A 19255-nucleotide genomic window follows, 5' to 3' on the forward strand; every position below is an offset into this window, starting at 1 on the left:
AGAGTGGTTTCCATCCTAGACCACCCCACTCTTGCTTCAGCTGCCAAAAAGAGCCATTGTGGCCCTGCACATGGCCAGTTTTCACGCCTGATAGTGATTTTTTTCCCTAAGTCACCTGCTAGAAAATCAGAAGTAGGAATTAGACATTCTGACTCTGAATCTTAAGCTTCAATCATATGGCCATTGCTTCCCTCTTCTGCCTTTGCCAGTTTTACACAGAACTACTTTTAATGATATTCATGTTATTCAGCACCTCTCTCCTCCAAATGTAATCAATAGAAGTCACTGCTAGTTTACAAAATTAAGGAAACAATATTTTCAGTTACCTAACAATTGCTCAGAAAGAGAAAAAAGCACTCCAGACACCTACATCTCATCAAGCTTTTAGTAACTGCTGTTTTGGGACTGTTCCTCTTCCTTTTGCCTTTTCCACCATCAGAAAACAAACTCAGATATAACATTTTACTTGATGTATATCAAGATCTACCATTCTTGGGAAAATATGGAGGGGAAGTAAAAGAGCTGTAACAACCAGCTCTATGTGTGTGGCAGCCAGTCCTACACTGCTGGATAAATATACCATACCGAAATCCCTGGGAGATGAGTGAATGCAGTAATCATGGCTTATCTGTATGGTATTTGATAAATGAAAAGGAAGTAAATAAACAGTGATTTACTTTTGACAATCTGTTCTATTTCCTCCTAGTATTGAAAAAAAGAAAGCAAGCGTATTTTTAGGTACATCAAGTTCTTGTCAATGCCCCAGCACTGCATTCTGGGCAGCTGTCACTCACCAAAAGTTTGGGGAAGGAGTCAGCTGCTGAGAGGGCTGGCAGCTTGGACCCTGCGGCAGCACCCTCACAGCACCACCACCACCACCACACCAGGACCTCCCAAAGGCTTCAGAGGCAAGAGGCACAAGGCAACAGCCAAGAGCCCTAGAAACTAATGGCAAGATTTCTACTGATTTCAGACAGGTGAGTGTGTCATCCAGACACCTCTGCAGCAGACAAATTTCTGATTTAATCTATTTCAACAGCCAATTAAATAGATTTCAACTAATCCTCACCACATGATCACATCATGTTGTCCTGCCTGGCACCACAGGTGAACAGGGCAGAATGATCCACTCTAGGGAAGAGAAAGACTCTGCTGGCAGCCTGGGATGGAGGAATCCACACTGATGTAGCACCCACATGTCTGCATGAGACAAGATCAGAAGTCCACAATAAAGATAATTCAATTCTCCTTTGAAAAAAAAAAAAAAAAAAAAAACACACCCCACAAACTGGATAACACTGAAGTACATAGAACATAGAATTCACACCTGCTGTTTTTTGTGGGTTTTTTTTCTAAAACTCTGGTTCCAAGACATGTATAATAATGTAAATTAGAAAAACTCTTCTTGGATGAAATAATCTCAAAAAATCCTCTTCATATTAAAAATATGTTTCTCTTATAAAACTGAAAACATCCTCTAGGATGCTAACTGTTTTGTATGCATCTCAGTCATTACATTATTTGCATCCAGCTGGAGATGGGAAAACTACTCAGAGTGAAACTAACACAGATATTTTAAGGGTTGTTTTTTCTTTTTTTTTTCTTTACAGTTTTCTATGTGCAAAACCTAGAGGCTTGTTTTTCTCTTTTATTGGAGAGAAAAAAATTATCCTGATTCAAAGCAGCACTGAAATACAAGGCTCTGCCAGATGTTACATAAACGATGATGTAATGCTGAAGTATTTCATTACACATGCAGGTCTGCTCCTCAGCCCAGAAGTGATTTACTGCATTTTGTCAATCCCATTTTATGTACCCACATCATTTTTACATCATTTTTCTTCATGACATTGTTACATTCTCACAGAAGCACATAGAGATAACATCATAACAGTGCAGCCAATGAAGTTAGCATTTTACAAATAATGTTACTAATAAATGAATATACCACTGAGGGGAAAATGGTCTTTCTGAGAGAGTGAAAAGCAAATTTACCTTTGAATAATCTGATGGGGGAAGAGGCCATAAGTCCAATATGAAAATTGAGTTTGCATCCTCTTGGAGCAGCTCCTGCCTTCATGCAGAACAGTGAAAAAATGCTGCTCTTGCCTCTTTTTGGTATAATCTCACATTCCCTTTGTTCTCCTAATGTGTTCTGTGTGCTGCCGGCTAGATCTTATGCACCAGCTGCTTGGTTAAACAGATGCATCAGCAAGTGAAAGAAGATCAACACATAAAATCTGTTTTGACCCTGAAATTATCAAGCCGTTGGACATACCAGCTTTTTTTCCTGATCATCCATCAAGATATATTAGAAAAAGCACACCCAACAACACTGCTTCCTAATGGGAGACAAAGAACTCCAGAAACTGTAAGTTCAAAAGACATGAAGGTCATGTCAAAATAATGTAGCAGGTTATTTAGAAGATGCATTCCTACAGCAATATTGTTAAAGAAAATAATCCTTCTAACAAGCAACTTGCCAAAAAATCCCATTAGACAACTGAAACAGAGAATTCCTCTTTTTTAGCAGTCAGCCATTAACCTGCATCAAGCAAAATGTTGCAGTGAGAAGCTACAGTTGAAAAGAATTTAAAATTTTCTTATTTCTAAGAATACAGGACCAGATTTTGCTTTTACTGAGTCACTAGAAAATCAAAGAAATCTTGATTTTTAATTTTTTTTTACATTTATTTCTTGACATTTTAAATGGTCTCCCCCTTGGTCATATAAAAGGCAAATCCATGGTGTTTTCTAGGTGATTTCCTTCTGAGGGGAGCTGAGGCTTCCATGTGCCAAAAGGACCCATTCCACAGGGAAATCTGCTGCCTCCCTGGAGCCTGGGTGAGGCTGAATTCCATGAACTGAATCAGCACACTGATTATTATTCACTGTTGTTGCCCACGTTGGCAAAAACTCTGAGGGCAATCAAAAGGGACTTCAGGGCACTGGGATTACTGGTTGTAAGGACAGGAGCATAGATGTTGTTTTCCTCAATTCCTTCAGAAGCAGGGAAGAATGCTAAAAGGAACAGCTACCTGATCAACATGTGGCTTAAAGTCTGGTGCCACCAATGGAATTTTGGCTTTTTTGCTCATAGGGTGTTGTATATGGTTCCAGGCCTGCTGGAAAGAGATCGAGTTTGACTGTCTAAAAAAGGGAAAAGGATTCTGGCCTGTGAGTTGGCATGACTGTCTGAGAGGGTTTTAAACCAGGTTTGAAGAGGGAATATGATAAAACCAGGCTCAGCAGAGATGAGCCTAGAGTGGGCATGCCAGCACTGGGGGTGAAGTCAGTAGCCCAGCTGAAGAGCTTCCACATGGGGCACAAAGTATGGGTAACAAAGGAGGAACAACAAACTGGAGGAAGCCATTGGCAGCAGGAAAGCTGTGACAGTCGCCATCACTGAAAGTTGGTGGGATGACTCACATGGCTGGAGTGCTGCCAGGATGGTTATAGTGGCTCTTCAGAAGGGTCAGGCGGGGAAGCAGAGGCTGTGTAGTGGCTTTGTACATTAGGGATTGTTTCACTGCACAGAGCCCAAGGACAGTGATGACAAGGTTGAGTGGCTATGAGTAAGAATCAGGGGGAAGGCTAACAAGGCAGATACTCTAGTGGGAGTCTGTTACAGACTACACAACCTGAATGAAGAGGCAGATGTATTCCATGAGTGGCTGACTGAGGTTCCACAAGTGCCTTCTTTTCCTGTCTTTTAAAGAAAAACTAAATGTCCTCAGGTCAACCAGTCCAGTAAGCAGGTAGACAGGGATAGGGAGCAGAAAAGACTCCTTGAAATCCAGGAACAAGTAGTTAGTGACCTGCTGAGCAATTCAGACATTCATAAGGGTATGGCACCAGAAAAGATTCATCTAAGGAGGGAGGTGGCAGAAGATGTCACCAAGCTGCTTTCCATCATTATCAGTCCTGGATAACCATGGAGCTCCCAGATGACTGAAAGCACGACAGCATGATGCCTATCCACAAGAAGGTCCAGAAGGAGGATCTGGGGAACTACAACCTGTCAGCCTGACCCCAGTACTAGAGTAGGTTATGGAATAAAGATCCTCTTGTAGGTGATCAAACAGCACATACAGGACAACCAAGGGATCAGGCCTAGCCCGCAGGGGGCTGTGAAAGGCAGGCCCTGCCTGACCAACTTGATCTGGATTTGTGACCAGGTGACCTGCCTGGTGGATGTGGGAAAGACTGTAGATGTTGTCTATCTGTACTTTAGTAAAGCCTTTGATACTGTCTTCCATGGCATTCTCCTGGAAAACTGGCATCTTTAGTGGATGCAGACTGCTTTCTTCTTCTCATCAGAGTTTTTAAAAAAATGTTTGCTGTCCAACTAGCCACAAGCATTAAACTTGGCAAATAGGAGTTTGATTTCTTTTCAGATAAAAGAGATGTTATAAATAAGAATTTTATCTTGCATGGAGGCATGACAAAGTATGAGACAGAATCCGTCTTGATTACAATCTTCCATCATTTTGATTTTATAATTACTGAATGGAATCAATCAGCTTTCAATTGTTACCTTGGTGAAAGATTAAAACATCATTACTTGTCATACATTTTTCACACTTTAGCAAATTTTAATAAACTGAATGCATGAGAAATGTTCATATTATCTTTCACAGTACTGGGATGTTAATGGCATTTCTATTGATTTGAATTGACCCATGTTTGTTGGTCAAAATAACTCAGATTCAGGCAAGGCATGGACTTCCACTATCAACACTAACAAATGAAGACTGCTGAGCACTGAAATGGCTAAAACAGAATAATTAATCAGAAACATCTTAAAACAACTGGCAATGTGCTTGAGAGGTCTTTTCTTCCTTCTTTTCTGTCTACATAAAGGATACATATTGGTGACCTCTTCATGACAGCAGCAGGGAGGAGGTAAAGGATAGCACTGCAAAGTAGACAACACAAGCAAGGGAAGCCATCTCAACCACAGCTGCCCATCAGCCATGAGAGCCTTTTTCACCGCCCTGGTACTTTGGTAGGAAGACAGATGCCTTCCTGGGGATCTGGCCTTTGCTTGCTGAGACAGAAATCTTTTCTTCATGGTGCTCATCACTCAGGCCAGTCAAGACAAATCCTTGGACTCACCATCAGTGTACCTTACCAAACCCCAGCTGGAACTACCACTAGCCTTCACAGCTGTGACAATCAATGCCACAACACCATGTGTATGGCAGGTCTAGTTTATGCTGCTTCAACCTGGTCAACATGGGGTAGCAAAGCCTCTTGCACAAAGAAAGTGATGGGGACCAAATCTGGGAGGTTTCTGTGGGTTCTGAATACGAGAAATACAAATTGAAAGACAGTCTGCTTCTCTTACCAGAAATATTGCAAGTAAATCAAGACTCCAAGTTATCCAGTTAACTTAAATACCCCCATCTAGTAAGACAAGCAGAGATACTTGCTACTCAATATTCCTAAAATATTCCTAACATGTATAATGCAAAATCACTTTATTTATTAGTGCGTTTGCTCTACCAGCACTGTGTCCTTGTTTCAGAAGTCTCCAATACAAAAGTATGGATGTGGTGTTGTATCTCTATATTATTATTTGAGCTTTAGCAGCTTTAGCAGGCATGGAGAATGCATAACTGCTGTGGTAATCCTTAGAAACCATGCTCATTCTGTTAAACAGTGCACCCACATACGTATGTGTACAACAGCCCCTTCCCTAAAAACTTGCTAACTCATTTGCAATGCATCACCCAATAGCAGATAAAGTGGTTTATACATATCATTCACTGCAGATCGTTTAACTCCATAAAGAAAGTGAAATAAAGGTACTTAGAAAGCAAAATTGATTACAAACTTCCATCATTTTGACTTTCCTGTGTTTCTTGGTATATTCCTGTTGGAAACAAGGACAAATTGTCCACATTCCCTCTGTTGAAGAGGTTATTGGTCACCCTATGAATCTGACTTTTCCAAAAGTTGTGCTGTGAACACAGACATGCCAGGGTTTGAGGCCCACTTCTACACTGTACAATACTGAATGAAATCCAGAGATTTCAGGAGGAACAGATGAGACTTCTTTGAAGTTTGGCACAGATTAGTAGGTATTTATAGAACAAATACTGGAAATGCAAGAGAGTTGCACAATGTTGCAGTGGCTGAGAGCTCGACGTGCAAGTGTTTTAAAAATGCATCAGAGTGAGTGCATGTCACTGAGTCCTGTTACAGGCTTGTGCAACACATTTCAAGAGGGTTCAAATCCAGTTCTCCTTATACTATATCCCTCTTCTATTGGACTGAATTGCTGTGCTAACTAGAACATTTTCATAAGCAGCCGACACACTACACTACTGTAGCAGCCTACTACTACAAAAAGCACATTGCAAATTACTATTTTAAGATCGAAAAGATATTAACATCTAACTCTGCTAAAGGTAAAATATAAATACATAGACTAGGAAAACTGAACTGAGCTTGGAAGGCCTAATAAAAGGAATCTCTGAAGCAGTCAGTGCTTTGGACCATCAACACCAAAAACCAGTGGTCTATAAATCATAGTTTACGATCATAGAATCCTGACTAGGAAGGGAACTCCAGGCCTTGCCCAGGACACCTTCAAGACACAAACCACATTCCTGACAGTGTTTTCCAAATGCTTCTTGAACTCTAGCTGGCCTCCTGTCATTATCGTTTCCTTCTGAAGTGTGTTCCAGTGTCCAACCACCTTCTGGACAAAAAAGCTTTTCCTAAAATATTGAACCAAAACCTATGTGTGTCAGGACACAGCTTCATGCCATTCCCTCAGGTTGTATCCCCCATAATAAAACATAATTTCTTAGCTCCCTGCACCTCTTCAGAATGAGAGATATGATAACATTCATATGCTTTTGCAGAAGTACACTCTATGTTGGGGATTTTGTGTTTCTTCATACTTAAAAATCAGAGTTCCAAGCAACACCCTTTGTGCACTTGATTCACTTCAAGGTCACAGGCAAAATCTCCTAAACAACTTGCTCACATCCATAAAATCAAGGCATTCCAGTCTCTGAACTTCTTTGCAGTGAGTGAGCAGCCAACAAAACATCCCTTGATATCAGCTCACAAGATTTCACATGCTCACTAGGAAAGCTTGGTACCAAGAAAATAAAATCATACTAACTCCTAAAGAAATCAGCAGCAATTTTCTTTTGATTATATTGTCTCAGGAACAATCAGGCACTGTCCCTCACATTCAAAGACACAAAAAGAGACACTTTTATCTTGTTGATGATTTGTTGATTAATGGCTTCCAAACAGCTGAGGTCATTTACTGCATATCCAACATGACTGATGAAACCCACTGTGGTAATAATCTCAAATCAGAGACATCAAAAATGAGCCTCAAGGACAGAATTCTCCCTCCCCTATTCCCACATAATGGCCATTTATACAGCTACAATAAGCCTTAAAGTGCACGTCAGAACACCATACTTAAACACAGGAGGCTGACTTGCAAAGTGAAATGAATGTAGAAGATTTTACTCACTATATGTTTTAGCTTAAGAGGCCTCTTATGGAACCACTGTTAAAAGAAAAAATCGATAAAATTATGGCAGTGACTCAAAACCAATAAAGCAGATAAATTTAGAATCAAGAAATCTCTTTTACACTGTATCACTCCCTAAGAGAACAAACCGTGTTGCTAAACTAAAGCCCCATTAAAATGTCATCTACTCTTCCTGTTTCTCTTTCCATAGTCACTGTTTACCAGGGTTTCTACTTTCTAATCAATTCACTTTTAATATCTTGCTCATACCATGCGAAGTATCAGCTTTAGAGCCTCCATTCACTTCAGGAGGACCACAACCTCACACTAGCATTTTATTGGGCCTGTGGTTAGGCATAACCCTGCAGCAGTCCTGCACCTAGGCCCACTACCTGCCCATCCCAACCCTCTGTTGGGATATCCCATCAGATATCTGAGATATCCCACCAGATATCTCCACAGCTTCAGCAGCAGCAAGAAATTCCTACCTCTTACTGAGCTCATGTACTTACACAAACGTGAATGGACATGGATACAGATACATATACAAAAAGATCCGTGTATGTATAGCTATGATTCCAAGGAGGGAAATCTGGTGTATACAGATAAACTAAAGATTTCAAATATGTATAGGTCCCACTGCCCTATGAGTTCACACAGTTATCCTGCCCGGCAATCCAGGTGCACAGCCTAGGTAACATTGGAGCACCAGTATGCTGGAGAGGTGTCATCTCCTGGTCTCCAGGTTTTCTCTTCCCCCTGCTCTAAATTAGGTGGAACCTGGACCACAGAACCTGCAGATCTGATACGTGACCAGGGTCATGGGTATGATCCTGTCCTCCCTTCACCAAGGGTCATGGCTCATCTGGAGCCCTCATTTTGAGTAGTCCTCTCTTTGTCTGCTTGTGGACTAATGCAGGCGAATCACTACCAGAGGGAAGAAATAGACATGAGTTTCAAGGCTGGGGAGAGGCTGCAGGTTATCTCTTGTAACCTGAGGAGTCCAGATTATCTCTTGTAACATGTTGATTTTGCTCTTCTTTGTTACAACAAAATACACTTTTAACATCTTTACAGATGTATGTGGAAATATGAATTCTGTTGTTTTATGTATTGCTAAAGAAACTATAAATGCCTTATGACTCAAGGATCTCCAGCCAGAAGAGCTTAAAAATGGAACAAAATTGCTATCTACAAATTTAATGAGCAGCTCTCCCACTGAAAAATGCTTTTCAATTTAAACTCAATTAACAGGAAATTAGGAAATCACCCATCACAGTGTTTTTGTTTATTTTAAAATGAAAACTAAGAACATCAAATTGCTATCAGTACAAATGTTTGATGGACCCAGAAATAAATTAAACCATTTTATTACATTTTTTTACCCCCCATGCTTTTGTTATAGTCTCAAGCAATTTAAATTTAATAGACAAAATCATTAAGAAGGTGGTGTAAATTGAGATTTTGGGCCAAATCCTCATTGCTCTGGAATCAATGACAGAACTGGCACTGATTTCCATATGATCAGCATTTAGAGTAGGATGTTTGTATTAACACTACATACACCACAAAAAGGGGCTGACCCTCGATTCTTCACTTGACCGTTCTCTCACTGGTGTCAAGAGGAGAACACCACAATGACCATGTAACAAAAAACTTTTATACTTACTGTCTGAATTTCTTTGTAAAATATATATCTAGATATAGATGTATCATGCATATATTTTAGTGATAAATGCGCGCCTTTGTGTGCGGCTGTGGGTGCAGCTCTGTGTCTGTACATATGTCAGTGTTAAGTATTGCACTGCACTGCCCAGGTGGCAAAGAGGCTGTCATGTAAATGGGAATTTAGTCCATGTTCAATAATTGCATGTGCAGTGTATGGCTCAGCAAAGCAGGTAGTACAAAATTCCAAAATACAGAGTCCTGTGATTTTATTTGCAGAGCAACCAGGACCTGAAGCATAGTTTTCAAGTATCCAAAACTACCTGGTTTAGAAAAATGACATCACCCCATGCCTTTTCTTCCAGGAAAGATTCTGAAAATACTTTATATCAGCCTGGCCAGAAATATAGTAACACCAATATTTCTCATAATTCATGGCTTCTTCTGCAGTAACGTCCAAAACCAAGAATCATAAGGAGACACAAAAAAAGGAGGAAAAAAAGACTAGCTAGAATCTTGTAAACTTCAGGAAAAGCACGAACTGTAATTGTATTCACAATTGCAATGTTTCAAATTAGTGCATGACAACAAAGAAAGCTCCTGTCTTTCTTTGGTTTGGTACTTTTTATTTTCATTTGAACTGTATTGGCTCAGTCATTCCTTGATCTAGTTTCCATCCAAGTTTGTTTTTCCAATACTGTGTTTTTAGCAAAGAATTCCCACATGTTTACAATAAAGAAACGTGACTTCTTGCAGTATGAGGCTGCTTGTCTTTCTAGTTCATATCCCTTGTCATGTGCCTTGAGGGCTTGGTCTCTGTGAACCAATGAAACCCCAAAGAGCACAAATAAAACCTGGTAACAACTCACATTGTCAAAACATGCAGGCAAATGAAACAATGCCCTTCAGTGAGCTACACTTAATAGGTGCACTCCCAAAGAATGTAGAACGGGGTTGGGTCTTCCATGCCTTCAGAAACAAAACCTGCTCCATCTCTCAGGTTCGCTCCTAGTCCTTCTCTGCCTCCTGGTTGCCTCCAAGTCCTGCTCACAGCACACCTCTGGTGTGGCAGCACTGCAGGTGAGGTGAGCTTCTCTGCCTAGTTCAGTTCCTGTGGTGTCAGGATGCCCAAGAACTGTGCCAAACTCACTCTCAGTTCTGCATATCCACTAAAGAGATCAAGGGAGAAAGGGAGAAGTAGCACTCAAAGTCACTGAGCTACTGGAATCTGGTTTCCTGATGCTCTGCCTCTTAGGCTAAGGTTTTCCAATCGAGCACAAGCTCCAGGTGAAGATTTCTTTTATAAGAAATATCAAAAATATACCTTTCATATGTAGGTTTTCTCTGAAGTTCAATAAAGGGTGAACGCAGAGAGGCACAGGCCCCTCAAAGGTGCCCTCCATGGCATCTCTTCTCTCTATGCTGGCTGGCATTTCTAATATATATTTTTTTTAATAAGAGCTTCTACATCTCCACCTGAAATTGGTCCATAGGTCCTAATGAGAGGTACAAACACACAGACATTGATGCACTCTGTATGGCTGTAACAGGCCAATTTTTTGTGGGGGAAATGAGCAAAAAGGATTGGTCTTGGCTATTATTGGTAACACTGCCAAAATTCCAGACAGCAATACCTGCAGTGGGAGGAACATTGCTGTCTCGGTGCTGCAGATGATACAAAGCTACAATACATATAAGTTGTTACAGTTACATTCCTGACTCTTCCTTAGATCCTCTTGTGCAATGTGGCTACCATCAGAGCTGAAATCTCTCTCTCAGCAGCTCAGATATCTGTGCTCCTCTGCCACCCCCATCACTGTATTCTCTCTGCAGCTTCATGTTTCTCCAGCAGCTGCATCTCCAGAGTCTATAGGGGTAACACATCCCCCAGGTGAGATTCCATCACTCCTCTGATGTCCCCACCTTCATCGGCAGAATCTGAAGCAGCTGGCAAGGCTGAAGCCAGTTTCATACCAGCACTGTCCCAGATATGTCTACAGGGTAGATCAAAGGGAGGAACAGGCCTACTTTACCTTCTTCCACTACACCACGTTGGGAAGGGGGTGCTCTCAGTAGCCTGATGCTGAGCTGAGCAAGGATCCTTCTACATCCATGCAGGATGAACTTGCTCTGGCTGAACCTTTGACTACAGCACACTCAGGCTGAGCTGCAGGATGCCCAACGAGCTCTGAGCACAGCCAAACCTAGCACCATCCTTCCAGCCTGCCTATTGCTGTGTTTTTTACAGCTTGATACTCAGGCTCTCCAGGCCATGGCACATTTTAAGTGTGTCCAGCTGGTTCAGCCATGAGAAAAATGAGCCTTCTTAATATGCTGCTCTAGAAGGACTGAGACATTTCATGTCCCTTAGCTCACAACCCCAGTTACTGTTTATCAGGAGACAGAGAGCAGCTTGATCATCTCCAGTGTGGACTAACTACTCAGTCCAGTGCTATTTCCTGACTTCTGGTAATCTCCCTCTTCCACATCCCACATGTCTTTGTATTCACTCACTACCAGATCCAGATTTGACAAAACAGGCCACTCTGTTGGTTTCAGAGGATCCACACTTGCAGATGCCAGTGTCAGATCCTCATCATCTATGATCTTAGCAGGCCACCCATCATCTGCTGCTGTCTGAGTGCACACAATGCAACAGTTCAAGCAGGAGCATCCACTGTGAGTGAGCTCACTGATTGCAGGTTGTTTCAATAATCTTTACTAAAATCCTTTCTCCTTTTCTCTGCTAAATCCACTTACTGAAAGAGAGGTCACTTCAAAGGGAGACCCTTGCTCTGCCTGACATGAGAGCATGCTGAGATAATTCAGAGGAGTTATGATAAACTGACTACTGGCATGAAGAAACAGACAGGGGGCTCACAGCAACATAAGATTAAACGTGTTTCCACAATTATCTGGGAATCGTCTGGCTGACCATACCCCCTTCTTAACAGATTTTTTCACTGCCTGAAACAAAGAGAGTACCACAGAGGGCTGTGTGAAATATAGCTAGAGTGCTCTAGACTCTCCAAAAGTCAAGGAAGCTCTGTTAGAGAAGGATTGTCACTTGTCAAGTAAGAAAGGATGTGTTTGTAGCCACCTGACCCACAGGTTCCACTTGGTCCACTGGGGAGAGAAGCAGTGCTGAGCAATGCTTCTTGCAAGGGCTAATTTTCGCTGCTGGAAAGGTAATGCTGCACCATTAGCAGGGTGGAGGGAGATACACTCAGCCAGGCAAGAACAAGTCTGGGTGGCAAAAGCCAAAAGAATTTGCAGTGAGAGGAAGCATGGCTTGCCAAGCCAGAATGCAAAGTAATCCTTGATCCCAGCTATCAGATGTGCTAAGAGCCTAGTACTCTGCAGTCCAGTCATGAAAACAGTCAGCCTTGCCAAACAGCAAGTGGGAGCAGATGAAGCAAGCCGAATGTACAAAGACATTATTTCAGAGCTGTAGGCAGGATCAGATTACGAAAGAAAAGGAAGCAAGAAGTAGTTCATCAGAGCACCTCCATTTTAATTCAACTGCTGATTTCGTCAAGATCTCCCCTACTGTTCATTTCCATTTCCATTGTTTCTCCAACAAGAACTAACCCCTCAGGCTCCCTTCCTTCCTCAACACTATGAGAAGACACCTCATTTGGCACCCAACAACTCCACAAACCCCCCTCCCTTAAGCAAGCCAGCCAGCCACCCTCCATCATACCAATCCATGAGATCTCACAGAGTGAATTAGCTGTGAGCAGGCATGTTGATGAGTTCCCTTGGGGCTAGAGCCAAACCTATACCTCAAGACAGCCTGGCCACATGTGCCAGAAGCCAGCCAAACCATTTCACAGCTTAATTTCCTAGCTAAGTTCACTGTTGCTGGATCCCTGAAAGTGTTCACAGCCAAGCTGGATGGGGTGACCTGGTCTAGTGAAAGGTGTCCCTGCCCAGGAGTTGGAACAAGATAACCTTTAAGGTCTCTTCCAATCCAAACAAATCCATGATCATCTCTGCGTTTTCCTACCAGACTGCTCTCCCAAGTATTATCTACAGACCAAAGTGGCTTTGCTTTCATCTCCTCCTAAGATATTTTCACTTGTTGGCCAGCCTTTGCAACTGGTGGAGCAACAGAGGTCCTAGAGACATTCAGTTCCCAGAGTTTTGTGAAAATATGCACCCAGGTGGAGGATAGAGATCCAGACTGGCGTCCCCTTGGGGAAAGTCTTCACTATGAGTTTGACCCAACTACCAGACAAAAGAGAATCCACACAGAGTAAGACCATCCTAAATGCCTCAGTAATAGAGAAACTTTCATTCAGGGTTAATTGATTCAGTGGTTAGAAGGTCATTCCAGATAACCTGCTTGTTATTACTTGCTATGGTTTTGATGAAAAAATGTTTCTTTGTTCACAGTGTCTTTTTTAATTCTTCTTCCTTCCTCTCCTCACATTACCTGCTATCATAATGAGGTTTTAAATTTAAAATAAAATAAAAAACCCTATGTTCTAATATGAGCAAAAATGCATCCTCAGCCTAAGTCCTGGTTCTCCAGAGATGAAGTCCTAGTATACAACTTGTCAAAACAAGACCTGATGAATATCAGTATGGATTTTAACAGTATGGGAAAAAAGCATGATATATCCCAGGACAATGTAAAACACCTGCCTGTTCAAGCAGTACACATACATTCACACAAGAGCTCAGCAACGGTCAGATACCTTCCACTCTCCATCCTGAAAAAGTAGTCCAGCTGTCCCCCTGGGGCCTACAGAAGAGATAAACGCGCAATGTGAATTCTGCTTTCGATTTATGGCTTAATTTTAAAATAACTGGAAATAAAACATGAAGAGGAATATCACCCACAGAGAATAGTCTGAACTCTGCTTTCTATCACTTTTCTACAGCTTCCATTTATCTATGTCAGCGTGGATAGCTTTCTGACCAGGCCTGTTTGCGAGGCAGGGCTTGCACACTATCCACATCATGTCCAGCCCATACATCTGTAGTCCTCCGTGGCCAGGAACTGGAGGTCCAAGCAGTGGGCCACACGTGGCTAAGACCAGAACAAAGCCACATACAGTGAGGCACAGTCAACCAGTACATAGTCCAAATATAGGGGCTTTAAAGAATATTTTATTATTTTTTTTGTAACACATGCCCAAGGCCTTCTTTTTTAAGCCCCTGGTAGCTTCTGAGGGAAGGCAAGAGGGTGGTGAAGCAAGTCACAAGTTTTAGATTATCTACTGCCATGAACTCACCACATCTCCATCATCTCTCCTGCCTGCATTGCCAGCTCTCTTCAATTTTATACAATTTTTAGAAAACATAAGCGAGCTGGCATAAAATAACCATTAATATCATTGCATCATCATGGAGACTCGGGAAGACAACACTTTATTGCTAATATTCACATGATTGTGAACCCATAATTGATGCTTTCAGTCATGCTGGGAAAAGGGGAAATTTGAGGCAAAATGCCATTAAAGGACATTTATGTTGTTCACCTTTTCAGCAACACAAGTTTCTTATCACTCAGGTCTGGCACTGGGAAGACAACATAAGATCAGAGCTAACTGAAGTTTCTAAATTTAGACAGAAACTTAGCACCATGTAGTTGTCTGTACTCACACTAGCCATACTCCACGGGTTCCCTAAAGCACAATGCACTCCATCAGCAAACAGAACATGTGCTAATTCACATCCTTAGAAAGGAAAGCAGTGAATCATTTCCAATTATTCAGTTGCTCAACTCATAGCATCTAATTAATTCTGATTGGAAAGTTGCAAAAAATTATCTAAGACAATTTCAAGCATTTATTTCAGATTTATTAGTAAATAAACTCATATGAATGAGGAATTGACCTTGTTAAATCACTGGCCTATGACTGCGGTCCAGTCAACAAGTGAGATCCCTATGAAACCACATCACTTTTCTGGCCCTTGCTGTAAGGGTTCCTTTTACTAAACATTTATCAAACCACACACATGACCTTGGTAGATGCTCAGCTCTCTGCATGCACCACCACTACCAAAGGGACAAACCCTGAAGGGGAGAACACAGAAGGAAGAACTGATCTCTGGGGGCTCTTGATTTTTGTGGGGACAATCCAGGCCAGACTGAAGGTGGGCTACAGACCTGAGCAGCAGGGCTGCAGACCTGAGCACAGAGCTAGAAGGAGGAGGCTGACTGCCCTCTAACACAGCAGTGCTATAACCAGCCAGATTCCCACCAGGGGCTCCGTCTGTGCCAAGCACGGCACAGCCTGAGCCACACCAGGAAGATGGTGTCAGGCTGCAGCAAGCACAGGGAGAAGAAGGAAAACTACTGCCAGAGCAGTAAGTTGTGTTAACAAGTCCAAGTAAAAAAGTCTGCTTGTATCTAAATTCAAGCATTCTGATGATGCAAAATTAAACATTTTGCTTCTTCCTCCTGACAGGGAGCAGCAAACATGATAGAATACAGCCTAACATACATTTTAGCATGCTTTATGTAAATTTGAACAGGCACCATCCTCTGTGAATGGTTTGATAATGAACACAACTCTCATTCTAGCACAGAAACCCTCAAGTTTTATCTTCTGCTATATTGACCTCAGCTACAAATTTCCCAGCAAAAATACAATAGGTGGTTTATGTCACATTACAGGAAATCACAAAAGTCTCTAAAACGATGCTGATTTTCGGGCACTTCTGATTTTCTATCAGCCACTTTTTCCCTTTTCATGCCTGCTACATAGTTAATATTGGAGCTTTGTTACAGAAAAATGACACTTTAAAATCACAATTAGGCTTTCTTGCTACATAGTTTTCTCTGAATTGCTACACCAAAGAATTTTTTTTTACTTTCTCTTCTATTTCTCTTCTATCACTGTAATTTCACTAGTTTGCATAGTGATACATATATACAATAGCAGCAGCACAAGAAGAGATGGAGATTCACCGCAATCCAAGTTACAATGTTATTTCAGAGATAGTTGCTCTCCTTTCCTCACTTCCTCAGACACCAACTGTCTGAAATTTCTTGCAAAATTATGTGTGTCGCTTTAGCATGGTGACAGGAACAATGGATATCTGTGCATTTCCCAATAATGTCACTCTCTACTTAGATGTTCTCTGCTAGCTGAAAAACGAAGGACCACAGCTTGCATTAGAATCAAAAGGAGGAAGAGCAGAAGTCAAGTCTTAGCAAAGTCACTGTCCTCCTAAGCCGAGTCAGAAAGATATTTTCTGCCATTCCAATTACTCAGTTAATCCCAGTGAGTTTTTCCTGGAACAGATATCTGTGTCACCATTACTCAATAAATACAAAGCTATTAAGACACCTCCCAAACAAATCTCTTCATAAAAGCACAATTTGAAATAAATGCCCACTGCATGCACTGCTCTACCAGAGCTCCCTCACCAGGACATTTGCCACTATTCTGAGTGTGCCTCTCCATAGACTTAAGTCCAGAGCAATCTCCAGATAACTGCTCCTGCATTTGGTGGCAAATGAAGACACCATTTCTTTCAGTGCAGAGCAAAAATGCTTGATGTTTCTTTACAGAACGAAAGTCCAAACTTGAAATGACTGCAGTTCTTCATTGGGCACAAGTTTTGCTTTCATAGGGAGGAAATTTTTTCCCCTAATTTACTATGGTTAACTGCAATCTTGAAATAACAAAAAGAAGTATATAGGTTAAAAAGTGGACCTTTTTTGCTTCCTTGGATTTTTGCTCCAAGATCTCACTTAGTGGAGAAAATGCAAAAGTTTATCCTCCCAAATTTCTCTGAGCCTTTTCCTTCCAAATTTCCCCTGGTCTCACTAGGTTGCAGTAACAATCAGGTTTATCATTTCACAGGGACCTTTCTTACGCCTGTGTTCTCCTTCTTACCACATCACATTCTCACTGAGAAGAAACACAGACCCCTTAGGACCACTTCAACTACTCTTTTCCACAGATTTCTAACCTTTTCAATACTCTGATTTCACAATTTAAGTCTTCAGGAGTACACAACATTCAAGCAAACAGAAACCTAGCTTAATACACATTTAGAACTAAATGAAACAACAGATCTTTTGTGATACATACAGATACGTTATGTCTTGATTTTCTGACCTTTTCTGCATGTTTTGCATGGTTTAAATAAGAGTCCTTTCAAATTCTATCCAAGAACCCCATATTCTGCACGTCTTCCTTTTCAGTCGTGAAGTCTGTGGGTTTAGGTCTATTCATTCTGGGACTTCAGCTTCTCTCTTCTTCAGCTGTTCCTGTAGACACCAACATTGCTCTCACTAGTAGTCATTATTTTCACCATTCCCTTGAACAACCCGAACCAGTTTCACTGTGTGGTTTTTGATACAGCAATTTTCTTTTTTAGATACCTGACCCCATCTTTGCAGCAGGATAGTAACCATCTGTGTGTGCAGTGGTGCTCCACTAGAACATATGAACATGCACATCTGATAAGCCCTGGCAGGACCTAGTAACAAGTATTTTCAAAACTAATGGAGTTAGTATGTGTTTTCACACATAATAGAGTTCACATGCTGACGCCAAGACATCTCTTGGCCAAATCAAGTACAATTGCACCAGGCTGACAAGCCAGGAGGTGATTTCTAGTATGTCAAGATTACACCCTGGTCTAAGTTCATGTCCTATGTATGTTTTATGTAGATACAGGTGAGACAGGACTGCTCAAGTGGCACGACACATGTCCTTCCAGGAGTTTCCTTTGAGCCCGGGGTCCTGCTGGGGTGCAGACCCCAGGCAGGGATGCCATGCCACCCCTCCAGCCTGGGACCCCCAGCCGCCAAGAGGATGCCACCTGGCACAGGTGCTTGAGACATGTTGGGGAGGCACTCAGTCAGGACCAGCTAAGTGAGCTGGCAGGCTGGCGACTGTAACACCGCCTGTGTGAGCAGGAGAGCCACTGATGGGCAGCAGCCTGCCTCAGATGCCACATACACCCATCCTGAAAAAGCACTGTCGATGCATGTCTGTATCCTCTGAGCTTTGCAATGCTGTCATTTAACTCATATCTTTCTTTTTGTGTTTCCCCGTTTTGGTCCCAGAAAGCGCTCCCCTGTGCCTTACTAGCCTTTTTCTCTCCCGCTCTCCCCATGTTTCTGACCCAGAGGGTGACTCTCACCCTGTGCCCGGTTCCACAGTCCCTGGTCTCCGTGCGCGGCCCCCGGGCCGTGCAGCACCGCCGCCTCTCGTCCGCGGCCTCTCCGATGCGGGGCTTGCCAACACCTCCATCTCCCGGACACGGCGCACTCTGCACCGAGCTACACGCCTTTTCACCCCTCCCCTGCTTACAAACCTTATCGACAACTTGTGGCGGATCCATGGGCTCCAGGGTCTCCAAGCTGTTAGATGAGAGGGTTTTTGACAGAAGACAAGACCTGTGGATTAAACTTTGAAGGCGTCCGCGCGAGACAGCTGGAACAGAGAGACGGCATTTTGATAGGTTTATGCTTGCCATGCTGAGGTCTTCACCTGTACTGGGAATAATTTGAAAATCTGTAAATAAATTTTTAAAACCTTTGCTTTTTGACCAGTGAATTCTGAAAATTTCATTTGCCAGCAGTCATACCTCCCTGTTCTTCTATCTCTCCATCCCTTCCTAGTGAAAATCTATCCAAGTCTTTTTCAAAGAAATCCAATATGCAGCTGACCATTGCTGAGCTAATTCAATCAATACATTCTTGATTTCTTTTTCCTGCCTCAGTGCTGAACTGTGTACCAAAATCATGTGTTAGGAACCAAAACCGAGAGGGCTTGCTACACGGCTGGAAGAGAGCAGCTAGCTCACAATACGGACATTTCCCATCTTCCGCCTCAATTTTCCCATCAGTTTCAACTGGATATTTGAAGCGTTTGACAGGGAAACTGTCTCCTGATGCTTAATACTAGCGCAGAGCTCTGCGGCATAATAACACAAACCAATTTGCGTTAAAAGAAGAAAAAAAAAATCCTCTAACACCGCCCCGCGCCCCGCCCCGAGGGGAGGGAGCCGCTCCCCTCACGGCCCCGGCTCCGCCCTGCAGCGCCTGCGCATTGCTCCCGCGCACGCGCGCTAGCGGGAGTCCTGCCTCCCGTATTTCCCGTTCCC

The 19255-nt window shown here is 42.4% G+C and overlaps 1 long non-coding RNA gene across 2 annotated transcripts in view; it reads right to left on the reverse strand.

Annotated features, from left to right (window-relative positions):
• LOC115948796 overlaps positions 1-19070 on the reverse strand; it is a 75080-nt gene extending 56010 nt beyond the window's left edge. The window contains exons 1-3 of one of the 2 annotated variants that reach the window (XR_004082573.1): positions 18965-19070; positions 18464-18639; positions 17257-17408 (exon numbers count right to left, since the gene is read on the reverse strand). This is a non-coding gene — a long non-coding RNA (uncharacterized LOC115948796). Of the gene's footprint in view, positions 1-14951; positions 17409-18463; positions 18640-18964 lie in introns of those variants that run through there. The other variant, XR_004082572.1, reaches the window with a different exon arrangement.
• Between the last annotated feature and the right edge of the window lie 185 nt (positions 19071-19255).

Source organism: Geospiza fortis, unplaced genomic scaffold (genome assembly GCF_000277835.1).
Source record: "Geospiza fortis unplaced genomic scaffold, GeoFor_1.0 scaffold557, whole genome shotgun sequence".
Lineage (NCBI taxonomy): Eukaryota > Metazoa > Chordata > Aves > Passeriformes > Thraupidae > Geospiza > Geospiza fortis.